The 17,164-nt window shown below is 35.9% G+C and overlaps 1 pseudogene; it reads right to left on the reverse strand.

Moving 5' to 3' along the window:
* LOC107727369 (Golgi-specific brefeldin A-resistance guanine nucleotide exchange factor 1-like) overlaps positions 1-17,164 on the reverse strand; it is a 90,225-nt pseudogene that overhangs the window by 17,516 nt on the left and 55,545 nt on the right.

Raw genomic sequence — 17,164 nt, forward strand, 5'->3', positions numbered from 1 at the left:
CTCTCTTTCCTTTCATGGATGCCAGCTAATCACAAAAGCGTGCCTTAGATGTGGAGAAAGTGTGTGTGTGTGTGTGTGTGTGTGTGTGTGTGTGTGTGTGTGGCAGCTGACTTACTTGCCAGTTGTCAGTGAAGGTTTCCAAGAGCCGATGAATGACAGGCGCTTCGCCAGGAAGACGGAATGCCTCCAGATACAAGCGGAGCGCCTCGTCTATGCGCAGGCCCTGGAAGGTGAACGTGCTGAGGAAGAGATAGAGATGGCCTTAAAATAACTTTAAGGTATAATTATCTCAAGCTCCATACTGACAGCTACTTTGAGCCTGATAGTAATCATGAGCGAGAATAACATCTATAGCTAAAGGATCACGTCCAATTTTCAGGTATTAGACTCAGACAAGAAGTTGGAAAAACAAGAAGTTGGTGTTGACGAATGTTAACACCACAACCATCTCAACTACTTGATTTAATGGTCCTACCAACTCACTTTAAGCCTGATTTAATGGTCCTCCCAACTCACTTTAAGCCTGATTTAATGGTCCTCCCAACTCACTTTAACCCTGTAATAACTCTATTTATTTATTTTTTAGGACCATGACCATATTTATATATACACATACATATATACACTTATTATGTTACAAAAAAAAAGCATAAATTAAATCTGTACATCACATAAAATTATTTCTTCAGAAGGCCTGGATTAAACCGCTTGACTCATATGGATGTCTTTATGAACTTTTTGAAGCTTGAAAGTTGCATGGACTTTCAGTGGAGAGACAGAAGTTTCTCAGGTTTCATTACAAATACCTTCATTTGTGAAGATGAAAAAGTCTTTGGAACTACATGAGGGCGAGGGTTTTTCTTTCAAGGATGAGATTTTTAGGGAACTATGCCTTTAAATATTCAGTGGTTATTCTCATTTGATTTTTAATACTGTAATAGAGTACATTTTATTCCACATTATTATAAGAAATTAATTTTTCTGTTAACGCTTTAGTTTAGGGACCAATTCTCACTATTAACTAGTTGCTTATTAACATGCCTATTATTAACATTGGCTTTTTATTAGTACTTATAAAGCACATATTCTGCATGACCATATTCTACATCCCTAATCCTACCCAATACCTAAACTTAACAAATACCTTACTATTAGTAAGCAGCAAATTAGGAGTTTGTTGAAGCAAAAGTCGTAGTTAGTGGTTTGTTAGTAGCGAGAATTAGACCTTAAAATAAAGTGTGACCATTTTTCTTAAAGGGGTCATATGATGCGATTTCAAGTTTTCCTTTCTCTTTGGAGTGTTACAAGCTGATTGTGCATAGATAAGATCCCTGAAGTTGCAAAGACTAAAGTCTCAAAACCAAAGAGATATTCTTTATCAAAGAAACGAAGCGTTTGAGAGAGGCGGGGCATAGAGGACCTACAATAATGTACAGTATTTGAAAAATAATGTGTTTTTTGAACATTAAAGCATGTCAACATATTCTGTTACACCAAATACACCAAATAATGATTTTTAAAAAAGCATCATATGACCCCTTTAAAGTAATCCTAAAATGGGTTTCATTGCTTTTAAACAGAACATAATTTCTTTTTTCTTAACATTTCTTCACTATTTTCAACAACTGTAGTAACAAACTAAATCTCCGACTGATGCTTTTGAGTTGGCAATATGCAGCATACCAAAAAACATGTTATAAAGAGGAGGTTTACTTGACAAAACTGTCGAGCAAGTCAGTGTTCCTGCGGTCACTGATAAACTCTCCGATCATCTTCTTGTCCAGGCGGGGATTTTCTCTCAGCCACTGGGCCACTTCATTATTGTCCATGGGGCTGCTGAGCAGGCCTTTCTCCTGCAGGATCTGAATGCCCTTCTTGGGCTTCTGATTGAACTGCTCTGTACCCGTGATCAGAAGCTTTGAAGTATGAAGAAAACATGTAATTTTAGTACAAATTTGAAGGTTTTAATATTCACAAAGCAAATAACTGCACATGAACAGCTCACCTTCTTCTTGTTCTTGATCTCTAAAAGTTCCTGAGAGTCTGGAAGACAGCTGGTGAAGCGATGAGGCTTCTTCAAGCTTTTCTTCTCTGCAGGATTAAGACAAAGCAGCATTTGATTACTTTAAATCCCTGAATGTTTATTGCAAATCAGTGAGTATTTTGTCTTGGTTGTTTGTTGCATTTCACAGGCAAAACATCAGTAAAGTACCCGTGTCTGTCTCCTCCTGGTCCTGTCTACCTAATCTCATCTTCTCTGCCATCAGATGACCACTGGTGGGAGGACAGGCAGTCCTCGTGTCTGACACTACAGCATTCTGCCCATTAGAACTGGGTGCAGATTTGCCAGCCTCTGTATGTAGTGAACAAAGGAAGAAGAGTTTGCCATTATGAGAAACAAAAAAAGCGAATTCCTTTTTTTACATTTGTTACATCGCTTCTGTTAGTGTCTCTCTGGGATTCTTGATTCTGCCCACCTGTTGTTGAATCTGTGATTGTATTGACCGAACTGTCTCCTCCTACTGTCGTTGATTCTGACTGGTCCTGCTGTGCAGCACTGTTGAGCACTTTGGCCTGACAATGAGCCTCTGTGCTGTCAATCACTGTCAGTAGGGCTTCGAGTGACAGGAGATGGGTTGTGTAGAGCTGCCCAGACACTGGAAAGGCATTCTGGAGTACAAAAGCACTATTAATCAACTTCATCATAATGTCAGAAACGTTCAGGAATTTCAATTAGAGGTGAAACCTCTTCTGTAAAAAATAATAATGGTAATAAAAAAATAAATACAAATAAAAAAAATGTCAGTGTAATTCATTTTGCTAAAGCATGTATAGCCTAATCCCTGTAGCAATGTGCTTGTAAAAAGGATTCTTTAAAAAATTAAAATTGGCAATGCAATCATCAGCCCATGGCAATTTAACTGCTTAAATGCTGAAATTGTTATGAACGAGGAGCACAGAATCATAATACAAAGCTGGGTTATTATAGTTTTTTTATGGTTTTAGTTACTATAAATAAAATAACTATTAATAAAAACATTTCTCATAAAAAAAACAGATATATATAATATATATTTTTAATTATAATAGTAGTCTTAATGTTATTAAAATAACACTGATACAAAATCGAATACAAAAGTGTATTTTCCACAATTGATACATTTTCAATCCATTATGTCATTATGTGAATTTTTTTTTTTTACTTTGTGTAGCTCACAAAATATTTATCAAAAGGTAATGCAATTAAACTTTACATAACTAGAGGCACCAAATAGTATCCAAGGACTATTTTCAAACTCTAGATCCACTTCTTTCTCACTAGTCCCTGAGTTGGAGTCACTCACCTTAGACAGCAGTTTGGTGAGGTCCTCAAACAGGTTGGAGCAGTAAAAGTCACTGTCGTAATTTATATAGAGCTCTGTGACAAAGCTGGGGATTCTCCAGAGCTGCACGATGGCCTCCAAAGCCATCTCCTTCATCTCATAGGGCATTTTAGGGTTCTCTGAGGTAATGATGTCCATTAGCTTCTTCAGGTACATCTGTGGAGACATACAAAGAGTGACTTCTTGCATCTAAGATGACTTGTACCACAGGAAGATCATAGTTCAGTCACGTACCTCAAGCTGAAACTTCAGATGTTCTCGCATGCTTTCAAAGAGAAGAAAACACACGCGTATGGAGGCGGCATACAGATTCATTCGGTCCACGCTCAACAACTACAAAGAGACACAGAGAATATTTACTACAGCTGAAAACATCAGAGAAATGCACAAGTTAGATTAGAGAAGAACAAAGTTTCACCTGTGTGAGGTGCCTACAGAGCTCATCTTTGACAAGACAGAGCAATGACTGGTAGGGGGCGATGTGTGCGGCTTCTAGGGCCACGTTTAACAGCTGGAGGCCCATATGCATCATCACATCGGAGTTATGGCGGTCATGTGGGTTGGTGAGAGAGATGAGGAACCGGAAGAGCTCTCTCAGGCACGGGAGACCATACGGGATTAGAGCAGCACCTGGAGAAACACAAAGGTACCAATTGGTGTGAAGCCATTTTGACATCAGGCCTTTGACGTAAATTTTGGATACACTATTCCTCTTACCCTCTTTCTGGGTGGACTGTGTAAAGCGCACACCTCTCGGGTTCACGTAGTCCATGTCGTGAACTGATGCCGAATCCGACTGATCAGCCAGCAAGTCTCGGTCTTCCAGGACTTCAGGAATGGACTCGACTGAGGCCGACTGGGCACGCTCCACTTCCCTGCCCTCAGACTGATGACACAGTGCACCATACCATCAAACTCGGAACACATGCACTTGTATTTTCTATTGTTAGTTAGTTAACTAATGTAGTGGAACCTTATTGTAAAGCGTTAACAAGATTTCTATGTCAAATAAATGCTTTTATTTTTAACATTATTTTAAATTATAATAATATTTTACAATATAACTGAAAATGTGATCAAGTAAAGGCAGCCTTGGAGAGCATAAGAGGCTTCTTTCAAAAACACTTAAAAAAAATCTTACAGACCCAAACTTTAATTAGTAATGTAAATGAAAATGACTTAAAAACACAAGCTGGATCTAACTGACTTATGTTGGTATACCTGAAAGGTTGTTGGTGAGGGTGCTGGACTGGCCTGGATCCATCTGTCCTGAGGGACTGCGTACCATGTGACGAGGGGGGCGGGGAGAACGCTTCTGTTTCTTCCACTTGGACGACTCGCTCATTCCCCCGGCTCTCATCTTTAGCTTCAAAACAAACACAGACTTGTTAAATCAAGCCAAACGCTGCAGTTCACTGCACAAAAGAACCAGGCAGGAGCGCAAGGCGAAAACAATCTCATGACACCTCAAATTATCATAAAAAACAATGCCACCACTCAAAAAGATGCATAAGCACACACGTAGTCATGTCATTTTATAAAAAAAACTCTTGGGTCTTTATGTATGTTGAGGTGATTGTGTTCACTTTTATCAGTATATAAATGTTTAAATCAGCAAAACTAATGTGATTTACATACAGGATGTTATTATTTGTATAGCGATGAGAAGCAATAAAAATGGTACCAGTTACTTAATCACATTAATGTTTCTTTTATTATTTTTGAAGAAACATCTGACAGTAGTGCACCCTCACACACAGAACATGATGTGATTCTAGAGAAAGATTTTTTTCTTTCTTTCTTTTTGTTTGCCCATTTTTTAGGCAAAAATGTTGTTTAAGAATATATTTACCCCCATTTCCAAAATTCTAGTAGTAAAATTATTTTCAACTGATGTTTCTACAGTAACAAAACACATTTGTGGTAATAATGGCTTTTGAAAACCGAGTTTGTCAGCATAGTGTTTTCACATTCAATTCAGATTGCAAGCTCACAACTCAGCTACCCATTCATTCTCCTATAGGGAATTTTAAAAAGTCTTCAAAGCAAACAAATATTGAAAATTGGACAAGTCAAAGGTAAAGGACTGTGTATTTAAAGGGGTCATAGGATGCTACATGCCCTTTTACAAGTTGTTTGAACTGAAATGTGTGTTGGCAGTGTGTGTACACAACCACCCTATAATGATAAAAATCCACCCAGTGTTTTTTTTTTTAATCTACTAAAATCTTTACCCCTTTCTCAAATCGAGCCGATCTCAGATGCCTGTCTAGCTGTTTTTGACAGGGTAAAAAAGGTGTTTTTTACACTACCATTGAGAAATTTTAACCAAACTATGTTACAGACTTTTTATTAAGAGCCTAAAGAATCATATCAACTTGTGGAAAATGGGCATCCTATGACCCCTTTAATGGCTTTAATTTGGAAAGAACTAGAATCCCATAAAGAAGGGCTGCCAGATTAATTGTATTTTATTCATGATCACAATTTCTGCTTTTCTCAATTAATTTAATATAATCATCTGTAATATTTGCCCACTGGTTATTTATGCTGAAAAAGCTTTTTTTTTTTTTTTACATTTCCTTTCTCCTGAATTAGTAACAAGCCTCCACAAGCTTTCATGCTTGTGGTTGCCAGATGTCAAGAGTTTAAATTCCCTAATCAAAGCTTCTCTATTAAATGGATACATTTTCTGCCCAGTGTTTTACTTAATCTTTCCAAGCTGGCAACCTTGTGCACATGCTCTCTCCACACTGGGTGCTGAATAAATGCACTTACGCAACATCTGTGCCACAAAATAATGTGTGTTGTTTAAATAGAAAAAAACTTTAACAATTTGGAATTATTGTAATTAACAAAAGGAGTTTAACTGCTTTTTAGAAAACCTTCCTGAAGGTTTTACAGTTTTTCATATAATATAGACTGTTAATGTAGATGATAAATATAATAAATCAGCAAACTAGAGAAAGGTAAATTTATTCTCTTGATTTATGCTTATGTGAAGGTGCAATAATTCTAAAAAAAATTTTTTTTAAGAAATTCTCAAATGTGAAGGATTATAATTCGATTATCAATTTATCCATTATTGTGCAGAATTATCTGATTGATGATTTCTTTAAAGAAGCATGGGTAACATAGTTACAACAAAACCATATACCATCAATGAACAAACTCACAGTTCACAGTAAGTCTTTCTTTATAGCATATTGTTAAAAAACAACTCCCCTATGGAGAAATGAATGGGATTATTACTTCCAGAACCTGATTATTGCACTCTATTGTGGTGCAGGAAACGGTCTAGCATTTTAGTCTGGTTTTTCATATGCATTAGCAGAAGAATGCAGTTAAATGCGTTTTTAATTCAAATACATTAAAAACAAACTGAAACAGTATCAAAAAAACATCTAATGCTTGTCTCAGCTTGTTTCACTAGCTTTCAAGAAACACTGTATTCAATGAATTCTAACATCAACATGAGACCAAAAAAGTAACAAAGAACTTCAACCTAGACCTGTTATACTGTCAAAACACTGTCATAGGTTAAATACATGGGGGTTGTACAAGGTTAAAGTGAGTCTGATCTCTTCTTCCTTACCTGCACTCGTTTGTTTTTCCATAAGATATTGTAAGCCTCAGGAGAGAAGGGGCAGGCCCCGGGATTAGTGATGGACTTGTCACAAGCTCAGAGGGAGACGCATGACATGGGAGCACATAGAACTTCATGCATGGGGTGTACATGGGAGAAATCGACACGCATACCAGGATGACATCCATGCACACACATTCATTATCAGGAACTCAATAACACGCTCATTCAACGACATTAACCCGATGCATCTCTGAGAGGAAACGGGGGAAGTAGCACCTCAGCATACGTTACAAACAAACACCTATTAATTGGGGAGACTAACCAAGGATAAAAAATAATAGGTGCAATAAACAGACCAGGAACACACAGAGCATGCAAAATCGCAGGCAAATAGGATTTCTGGTCTTTAAAGAATAAAACAAAAAAAAACCACTCGAATGAATATAAATTCAAATACAGAAAGTAACATTCAAATGAAACTATGGAACCAAAATGAACATATGAAAATAAAAGTCCTGATGTGGTTTCACCTCAACTCAGTGTATTTGCATAAAGTATAAAGCTGGACCTAAACTACAGGTATGTTACATAGTTTACCCATGACTGTTCATCTAATATTCTTTCTTTAGAATGAGACATCTCTCTAAATTCACTTCATACTCATTTGAAGTATTATTTACAAACCCTAATATTTCCATATTCAAAAAACATTGTTTAACAATCCATAGAAATAGCTACTTGCACATTTCCGGGGTTTTTTTTTTTTGAAGGGATGATTTGGGTCTAGAACAAGTTAAGCTTCATTGACAGCATCTGTGGCACAACGTCAGTTACCACAGACCAAGGGTTCCCCAAGTTTTTTGCCAGCCAAACCCCTTTGACAAAAGATTTTCTTCAAGCACCTCCTGAGATTTTAAGGTAATAATAATTTAACAACACATTTGCATGACATGCACAGAAACATAACATTTTGTCTTTGTAAATGTTTAGATTTTTTTTTTTATATATTTTTACTATTTTTAATTTTTATAATTATTACTTTTAAATTGCTTATTTAAAGTAAAGGGCTGCATGATTTGGTAGGGAAAAAAATTACTGGGATTAATTTGGAATGTACTGCAAATTGAACTGCGATATGATAAATGTTTCATAAAAAACATCTTATGAACTCCTGTTTTAAAAGCACAAAATTCTTAACTACTTTTTATCTGTGAATAGTAATAGTAAAATTATATTCAATTTTCAAGCAATTTTGTCAGTTTAGGTAATACAAAGTTTCGTCTTGAAAAATTACTGCGATTAATTTGGAATGTACTGCAAATTGAACTGCGATATGATAAATGTTTCATATCATATGTTTCATCTTATGAACTCCTGTTTTAAAAGCACAAAATTCTTAACTACTTTTTATCTGTGAATAGTAATAGTAAAATTATATTCAATTTTCAAGCAATTTTGTCAGTTTAGGTAATACAAAGTTTCGTCTTGAAACTTGAATAGAAGCATTTTGAACAAGAAGAAATTACATGCCACAGATGTTGTCAAAATAGCTGAAATTGTATTGGATTGAGATTATCCCTATAAAAAGATGATGAGAACTCATTTTTGTTGGTATGATAAATGGCTGCTTTTATTCCTTAGCGAATCTCCCCACCATGCATTCAAACATAAAGCCATGCGTCCCGGCGTATTTAAATGCACTAGCTGCAACCCAATAAAAACTGCTGTTTTAATGCATGTAAATGTGCTATACCCTCTCTAAGCCCGTCTGATTGGTGTATCTAGGCTGATCTGCATAAATAAAATCCTGTGTGTCCAGAATACAGCCTGGGATCTGCGAGTTGGAACAGGCAAATGGGCACAGGATGAACTCGACAACAAAAATCAGGTATGAAAAGACAGGAGAAGAGAGAATCTTTGATCCCTAAACAACTGAGATGAAAAGAAGCAAAGGTCTTTCCAATACAGAACCAACTGTGATTGGAAAACACAGTTAACTCTCACTACATACTATTTTCCATCTCCTGACCTGATGGATGACACACACACAGGTATAATAATTATGCAACAGCTACTGACCTCACTTATGGTTAGGGAGACCTCTACGTAACAAAGCTCATAAAGTAAATGAGAAATGAGGAAGGCAGATGGGAAACAGGTGTAAAGGGTCTGGAGGGAGAATGAAGATCTGGGGAGGATTTTATATTTACCTTCTTCATGTTAGTGCCCACATAACTCTTGGCCTCCTCTTTGAACTGTGGCAATCTGAAAAACAAATATTACAATATTACTGCATGCATTTATGGCGACACTTTTTTATGAGTGTTATAGAGGTGAAGAGTGACATTTTTGAACTACTACTAGCACAAATACAGAACCACAATCTGTGTAAGTGGCCCAACTGGGTGTGACATAATATTGAACCAACTGCATGAGTTTGGGATGAAACCGTGTTTGTCTGACCAAAGACAGAGAGTTGTTATTTTCACAGTTCTGTTTGGTGTGACAAGCTCTGCAGAAATAACACAGTTCGGTTTTAAAGGTCAATGTCTTTCAAAAATTGAATTTTAAAATGATTCTCTAATGTACAAATCAGGGATTTTCAAACTCCAGACACGCTTAGAATTCAAACCTTGAATTTGTTTCATAACTGATAAACTTTGTACTTACAGAACTGAATTGAATTAATACAGAACTAAACTGATCTATATTTTAACACTATTGTCATCTAAAATTCAAGTTGTTTCATAATTGATAAATATTGCAAAATTAACTGTTACTTTCCTAAGTTTTTTTTAATATGAAGCTGCATTGAAACAATCTGTATAAATAAATGTAAATAATATAAATAAATAAATAAAAATAAATACGTTTGACTTGACTTTAGGGGGCTGCAAGGAGGTGCTTAGGCGTCGGAGGAATTTTATTTTTTCTGGGAAAAAAACATTAGAAAATGTATTTATAGCTGTCAAAGTTAACATATATGTAAAATACATAAGAATTTTATTCAAATATGGGTTTAAAAATTTTTTTTAAAAATAGACCAGATATTAAATACATGTAATAATATTTTTTTTAACATTTTCCAAATTTTGTTTTATTTTGCTTTCTAAAGACTAGATGGAATAATTAATAAGTATTCACAAATATAACAAATAATTAATTACAGCCTTCATTTTAAGATTCAGATGTTTTCAATTGAATGCAAAGTAAAAAATGAAGTGCAATATAAAAGCCAATTATTTAATTTTGGAATTATGTCTTTATAATATGATGCTTAATACCTTTCTCACACAGTATAAATAGGTCTTTATCCATGTAATTTTGAAGATTACATATATTTGCGTCATATATTTTAGAAAAGGGGTCCCTTGCAAGGGTTTTTGTCATTTTCTGGGGGCTTTGGCATTAAAAAGTCTGAAAATGAAATACTCCAAATGTTCTGAGTAAAATTTGAGCCACATCTAGTTTCCCAAACTGCAGATGAATTAACTCATTCGGAATCATCATTCTCTCTAAAACCAAATCGGAGGAGAGACAATATGTCCGCAGAGTCAGCATCTCTGCTCCCAGGGCGTGACTTTTGACCCCCTGCGCTGATTCATTAGCTGAATTAGATGGATGATGTTCTCAGCCTCGAACGCATTGTCTGCATGTGTGTGTGTTGTGTGGACACTGCGGCTTTTCCTCGAGTGAGATGTCAGCGCTCGCACAGGCAGGCTGGGAGAGACGGCTCCTGATGTTAACTCTGCTCCGCGTTAATGGAGTGTTGTCTTGCCGGCTTGATTATAGGATGATCTGTGAGTCCAACAGATTAACATCCCTAATGCTTTCAGCAGGCTGCTTAAGCCTCCTTCTGAGCACTCAATAAGATCCGCTGTTCATTACTCTGGCACTCTCTCGACCACACACACACACACACACACACACACTACATTCACTGCTTATTACCCTTAGGCACACAGAAATACACACACTCATTATTAAGGCCTTTCACACCCTCATTGTGAAGGCGACGTGGACAAGAGGGTCTGGGCAATAAGAACATGCACAATGGGAGCGGCAAACTCAGGTTGTGAGTTTGTGTGTGTGTGTGTGTGTGCATTTCTGAGATTAAAAGGCGTTATCGGCTATAATTAAAAATTATTAATGAATGCTACTCATCTGAAGGACGTTTACAGTGTGTGAAATTATAAAAACAAACAGAGGATGTTTACATGGTTTGAAAACTGGGTCAAAACACTGTAATATTATTCAGACGCTTCTTTTTAACGCAAAAAATATGATCTGTTCTTTTTTGATTAAGCATTTCATAAGAGACCAAATTTTGTCATTATGTCTTTGTTGCGGCGTACATACGTGTGTGTGAGTGAGTGAGTGAGTGAGAGTGTGTGTGTGTGTGTGTGTGTGTGTGTGTCCCTAATCTATATGCAGATGGGTAGAGTGAGATGTGCTCTGCGGTCTCATCCTCTCGTCTGTGCGGGATGTGACTGGAAGTCTAATGCGAGTGGATACGCACCTCTCATAAATGCCACCCCATAATCATGTTATTGCATTAGAGCAGCAGTACACTATGACCTGCACGAGAAGACTAAGGGTTTCTGCTCACAATTACACCACAATCATAGAACTGCATGTTAGATATGAACTAGTCAGAGCTAAAATGTAAAACTACATATTTCTAGATCGTTCATGATTATGATATATGGGCCATTTCAAGTCCATAATGATGTCAGTGAACTATATCTGCATTTAATAATGGTATCTAGACATTTATGGCCAAGAAAATGTTACAAATTGCAACGTTTGAGTATCACCTTGCAATTTAATATTCTTAACATTCTAACATATGTAGACAAATGATATCATGAATAATTTAAGGTTCTAAAGTAAGCCCAGATGGTTAACTTTTTTCAACATTTTCCACACTGATTTTAAGGGAACGCCTGTGAAATTTAGCAGAATTCGTTTACTACACTCCTATTTGTAGCTTTTTCTATTGGACATATTGATAATTAATTAATTCAATTAAATAAATACAATTCAATTCAACATTTGGGGACAATAAGGTTTATTTAAATTAAATTATTTTTAAGAAATGTTTTAAATGATTAAATTGATTAAAATAAGTGTAAAATTATTATTAAATTGTATTCAAATTTTAATTTATTAAATTGACGGTAAGTGACAGTAAAGACTTTTACATTGTTTAAAAAAAAAATTATATTTCAATAAATGCTATACTTTTGAACTTTGTACTTGAAGAATCTTTACAAACATGGTGTCCACTGTCCACAGAAATATCAAAGCCGCGCAACTGTTTTCAACATTAATAATAATAAGAAACGTTTCTTAATGCAATAAATCAGCATATTAGAATAATTTTTGAAGGACAGTGTGGCACTGAAGACTGGACTAATGATGCTAAAAATTCAGCATTGCATCACAGGAATAAATTGCATTTTATAGTAATATAATATTGCAGATTTTTGGTATTTTTGATCAAATAAATGCAGCCTTAGTGAGCATAAGAGACTTCCAAAAATGTTTAAAAATCTTACTGATGCCAAAACTTTTGAAAGGGACTATTTGAAGCAATTTTTATGTTTCCCCCATACACTGTGGTCCAGAGAGAGGGCACTGCAGAATCAGATTCTGTGTGGGCCTGGTAATTAGCCATGCTTTGCATTGTCAGAGACTGATGCTTTCACCTGTCCCTATCTGCGTGTGAGGGGAAGTCAGAAACCTCCGGAGGTAATAGAGAGAGGTCTGAGAGTGAAACCAGAGCCCGTTACGGAGACAGACCCAGTTCCTGTTGTGTTTGGTCTCAGGTTCGGTTTGATTATGTGAACAGCAAGAACACGACTCTGTTCCTAATCCCCATCTCTACATCCCCTCTTCCATTCTCTCTCTAGTTACCTGGAGAAGAGCAGCTGCACCATGTCCACCAGCGTGTGCTCAGCTGACTTTCTCAGCAGCTCTGTGATGAGAAAAGAGCAAAACCAGAGCGAAAAAAAAAACAGAGAAAGAAAAGGAAAGGAAATGTTAGTCCAGAGGACAAGAGCAGCCCCTCAGGGGCTCAGAGTCCAGACTCTGTTTGGTCAGGATTAGAGCAGGGGTTTATTACAGTCCTGAGAGCACAGGAGGCAGATTCACATATTGAGCAGTTCAAGATTCAGGATGAACAACATTTAGATTTTATACAAAGCTATTTACAATGCACTTTAAGCATACATTTTCCCCTGGGGATCAAACTCATGACCATGGCATTGCAAGAGCCATGCTCTCCCAGCTGAGATGATACAAAAAAGTGAAAAGCACAAAGAAAATCAAAAAAGACACTTTTCATAGTTTCCACTTAATTTCACTTACCACTTAATCTCATTTCAAAGCATATACGGAAACAGGACTGCATGATCTCACAAACAGATTCATTGGTCAGATGGGCTCCAACGGGAGTCAGCAGCAAAGTCCTTAAAACCTGGAAATAATAATATAATTAATAATATAATAATGATTAAAAAAATAATAAAATCTTGTACTCAAGCCACTTATCTGGATGCATTTCAGACTAGTATGTAGTACTGGATTATCAGATTAATCATCTGATTCCCTAGATTTTTGCATTTTAATATGTTGCAATTTAATTTTATAAGTACAAATATTATTTGTTATATATACACTGATGTTTATAAACAGTATAATAGAGATAGAAGACATTTATAATGTTACAACAGATTTCTATTTCAAATAAATACTGTTATTTTGAATTTTCCATTGATCAAATAATCCTGAAAAAAAAAAAACATGCATCATGGTTTCCACAAAAATAAGCAGTAGTGATAGTGATAACATCACAAAATCAGCATATTAGAATGATTTCTGAAGGATCATGTGACATTGAAGACTGGAGTAATGATGCTGAAAATTCATTAGTGATTTGCAATCACAGGAATAAACTATATATTTTAAAATATAGTAGTCAACATTTGAAGTGGATCAAAAAAGTTAATCAAAGTTGTCCTAAGACAAGAACGCATTTTGGTTTTAGGACAACTTTGATATAAGGTTTTGATCCACGTCAAATGTTGACTAGTGTACATTAAAATGCGATCTATTTTAAACTGTAATATTATTTCACAATAGGATTGTTTTTACTGTATTTTTGAGCAAATAAATGCATCCTTTAAGTGACTTAAAAAACAAACAAACAAACAAAAAACTTACCAACCTCAGTTTGAACAGTAATGTACTTTTACATGTATTTAAAAACAAATAACAATTATTTAAAATATGTATTAAGATATTTTTTGTTTATTCAATTATTTTTTTATATTTTTATAATGAATATTATTATTGAAAATATTCACGATCATTTTACAATATTTTTTTCATTACAAAACAAAAAAAAGAAAAGTTGGCACTACCACACAATACGCAAGAGATCTAGTGTGATTGTTTTCTAGTGCCTTACCTGGAGGATTTTCATCAGCACCGCCTCATCACTGGCAGGGTCGGTGCCCACAAATCTTGCATGTGTGACTGCGTCGGCCATGTTCTCGATGCCCTCCGCTGACCCTTCATGATTGGCATCTGTGGAGGACAGGGACGTGAAATATAAAACAAACTAAAAATATCCTAATATATTCCCCCTCACTCTCTCATTAATGTTCCTGATTCTCAGCCAGATAAGTTGTACGTGGGTCATAATGACATGACCATGGTTACATGATTAATCTTACACAATTAACCTGGTCACCGGTTCAACCCCCACATCACTATCAACTGACCACGCTCCAGGTGAAGAGCTCCGAACAGCCATCTGACATCTAATCACCAGATGTGTGCGCTTTTGTGGACGGCCTGGTAAATTGGCTGTCTAGGCAACGATGTTTTGAAACCCAAGATAGGCCAGATAGCAGGCTGGAGCCAGGCTGCTTTTTCTTTCCCATCGCCTTTAAAGAGCATTTCATTAACTAATAAGCACAGGCTGCCTGGGGAGGAGGCTGGGGCTGTGACTGCAGGTAAAGCCTTGACACAAGAGTGCATTCCACTTATTATTAGCAGGCAAATAACACACAGAAAGAGAGAGAGAGACTGAGACACAGGACAGCCTTTACTCTGAACTCTGAGTGAGAACCCAGATAGTTTTTAAGGTCTGGAGAAAGGCTTCAAATCGCCAAACTTCTAAATAATTGCCCAGTGATTAAATAGGATGGCAATATACTGGTTGAAGCCAGGTTCATTTCTACCACTGTTATGCAAAATGTTGTCAGATATGGAGGAGGAGCTTGTGTGGTGTTGACCCTCTGCTAAGCCCCGCCCCCTGTTACAGTTGCCAACAATTTCAAGCTTTACTACAAGAGCCTGCCTGTTCTGACACTATCAAACACAGAGAAACAACTTGATTAAATAAATGAATACAAAAACTATTAAATAATGTGCATTTAAATTTAATTACTATATACTATACTATATAGTTACTATATATAACATTATATTATACTATATTATATTATATACACTATAATTCACAAGATTGGAGTCAGTATGTGTTTTTTTTTTTTTTTTAGTTATATATTTATATGTTATACCATGGTTACATGATTAATCTTACACAATTAACCTGGTCACCGGTTCAACCCCCACATCACTATCAACTGACCACGCTCCAGGTGAAGAGCTCCGAACAGCCATCTGACATCTAATCACCAGATGTGTGCGCTTTTGTGGACGGCCTGGTAAATTGGCTGTCTAGGCAACGATGTTTTGAAACCCAAGATAGGCCAGATAGCAGGCTGGAGCCAGGCTGCTTTTTCTTTCCCATCGCCTTTAAAGAGCATTTCATTAACTAATAAGCACAGGCTGCCTGGGGAGGAGGCTGGGGCTGTGACTGCAGGTAAAGCCTTGACACAAGAGTGCATTCCACTTATTATTAGCAGGCAAATAACACACAGAAAGAGAGAGAGAGACTGAGACACAGGACAGCCTTTACTCTGAACTCTGAGTGAGAACCCAGATAGTTTTTAAGGTCTGGAGAAAGGCTTCAAATCGCCAAACTTCTAAATAATTGCCCAGTGATTAAATAGGATGGCAATATACTGGTTGAAGCCAGGTTCATTTCTACCACTGTTATGCAAAATGTTGTCAGATATGGAGGAGGAGCTTGTGTGGTGTTGACCCTCTGCTAAGCCCCGCCCCCTGTTACAGTTGCCAACAATTTCAAGCTTTACTACAAGAGCCTGCCTGTTCTGACACTATCAAACACAGAGAAACAACTTGATTAAATAAATGAATACAAAAACTATTAAATAATGTGCATTTAAATTTAATTACTATATACTATACTATATAGTTACTATATATAACATTATATTATACTATATTATATTATATACACTATAATTCACAAGATTGGAGTCAGTATGTGTTTTTTTTTTTTTTTTATAGTTATATATTTATATGTTATATATTTATAGTAATGATGCTTATAAATGATCAGAAGTGGAAAGGAAAGGAAAGGAAAGGAAAGGAAAGACAAGGAAAGACAAGAAAAGAAAAGAAAAGAAAAGAAAAGACAAGACAAGAAAAGAAAAGAAAAGACAAGAAAAGAAAAGAAAAGAAAAGAAAAGAAAAGAAAAGAAAAGACAAGAAAAGAAAAGACTTTTACATCGGAGGAGACACTACAGGTAAATAGTATAAAAACTAAATAATAAAATTCCAAGTTGTTGTATTACAAGTTTTCTCCAAAACACATTAATACAATATTGTATTAATTAATACAAAACTAGTAATCATTTATAATAATATATTAAATTGAGAACATATATTTTTTCCATATATAATTAAATTAGGAACAAAATATTATATTAGCTAAATATTTAAAGCTGCAGTCCATAAGTTTTGCCTCTTTATCGCCATCTGTTTGAAACCTGCAATAGGTTGTTTGCACATGACGTCACTGATGACGCGCGAAATGCAGCTGGAGGGCAGGAAGTGATTTTTCTCTCCATAGGAATCACTAGCAGAAACTCAAAATGCCAGTGTTTTTTTTGTTGTTTATGGATGCTTAAATTGGCCAAACCGAGAAACCACAAGGAGCTTTTATCGTGTACGAAAATGTGTTGTTCATAAGGGGGAAAAAGTCAAGAAATTCATTGAAAAACGCAGGAAAAAGTGGCTTGTAAACCTG

The sequence above is a fragment of the Sinocyclocheilus rhinocerous genome, unplaced genomic scaffold (assembly GCF_001515625.1).
Source record: "Sinocyclocheilus rhinocerous isolate Xijiao unplaced genomic scaffold, SAMN03320098_v1.1 scaffold756, whole genome shotgun sequence".
Classification (NCBI taxonomy): Eukaryota; Metazoa; Chordata; class Actinopteri; order Cypriniformes; family Cyprinidae; genus Sinocyclocheilus; species Sinocyclocheilus rhinocerous.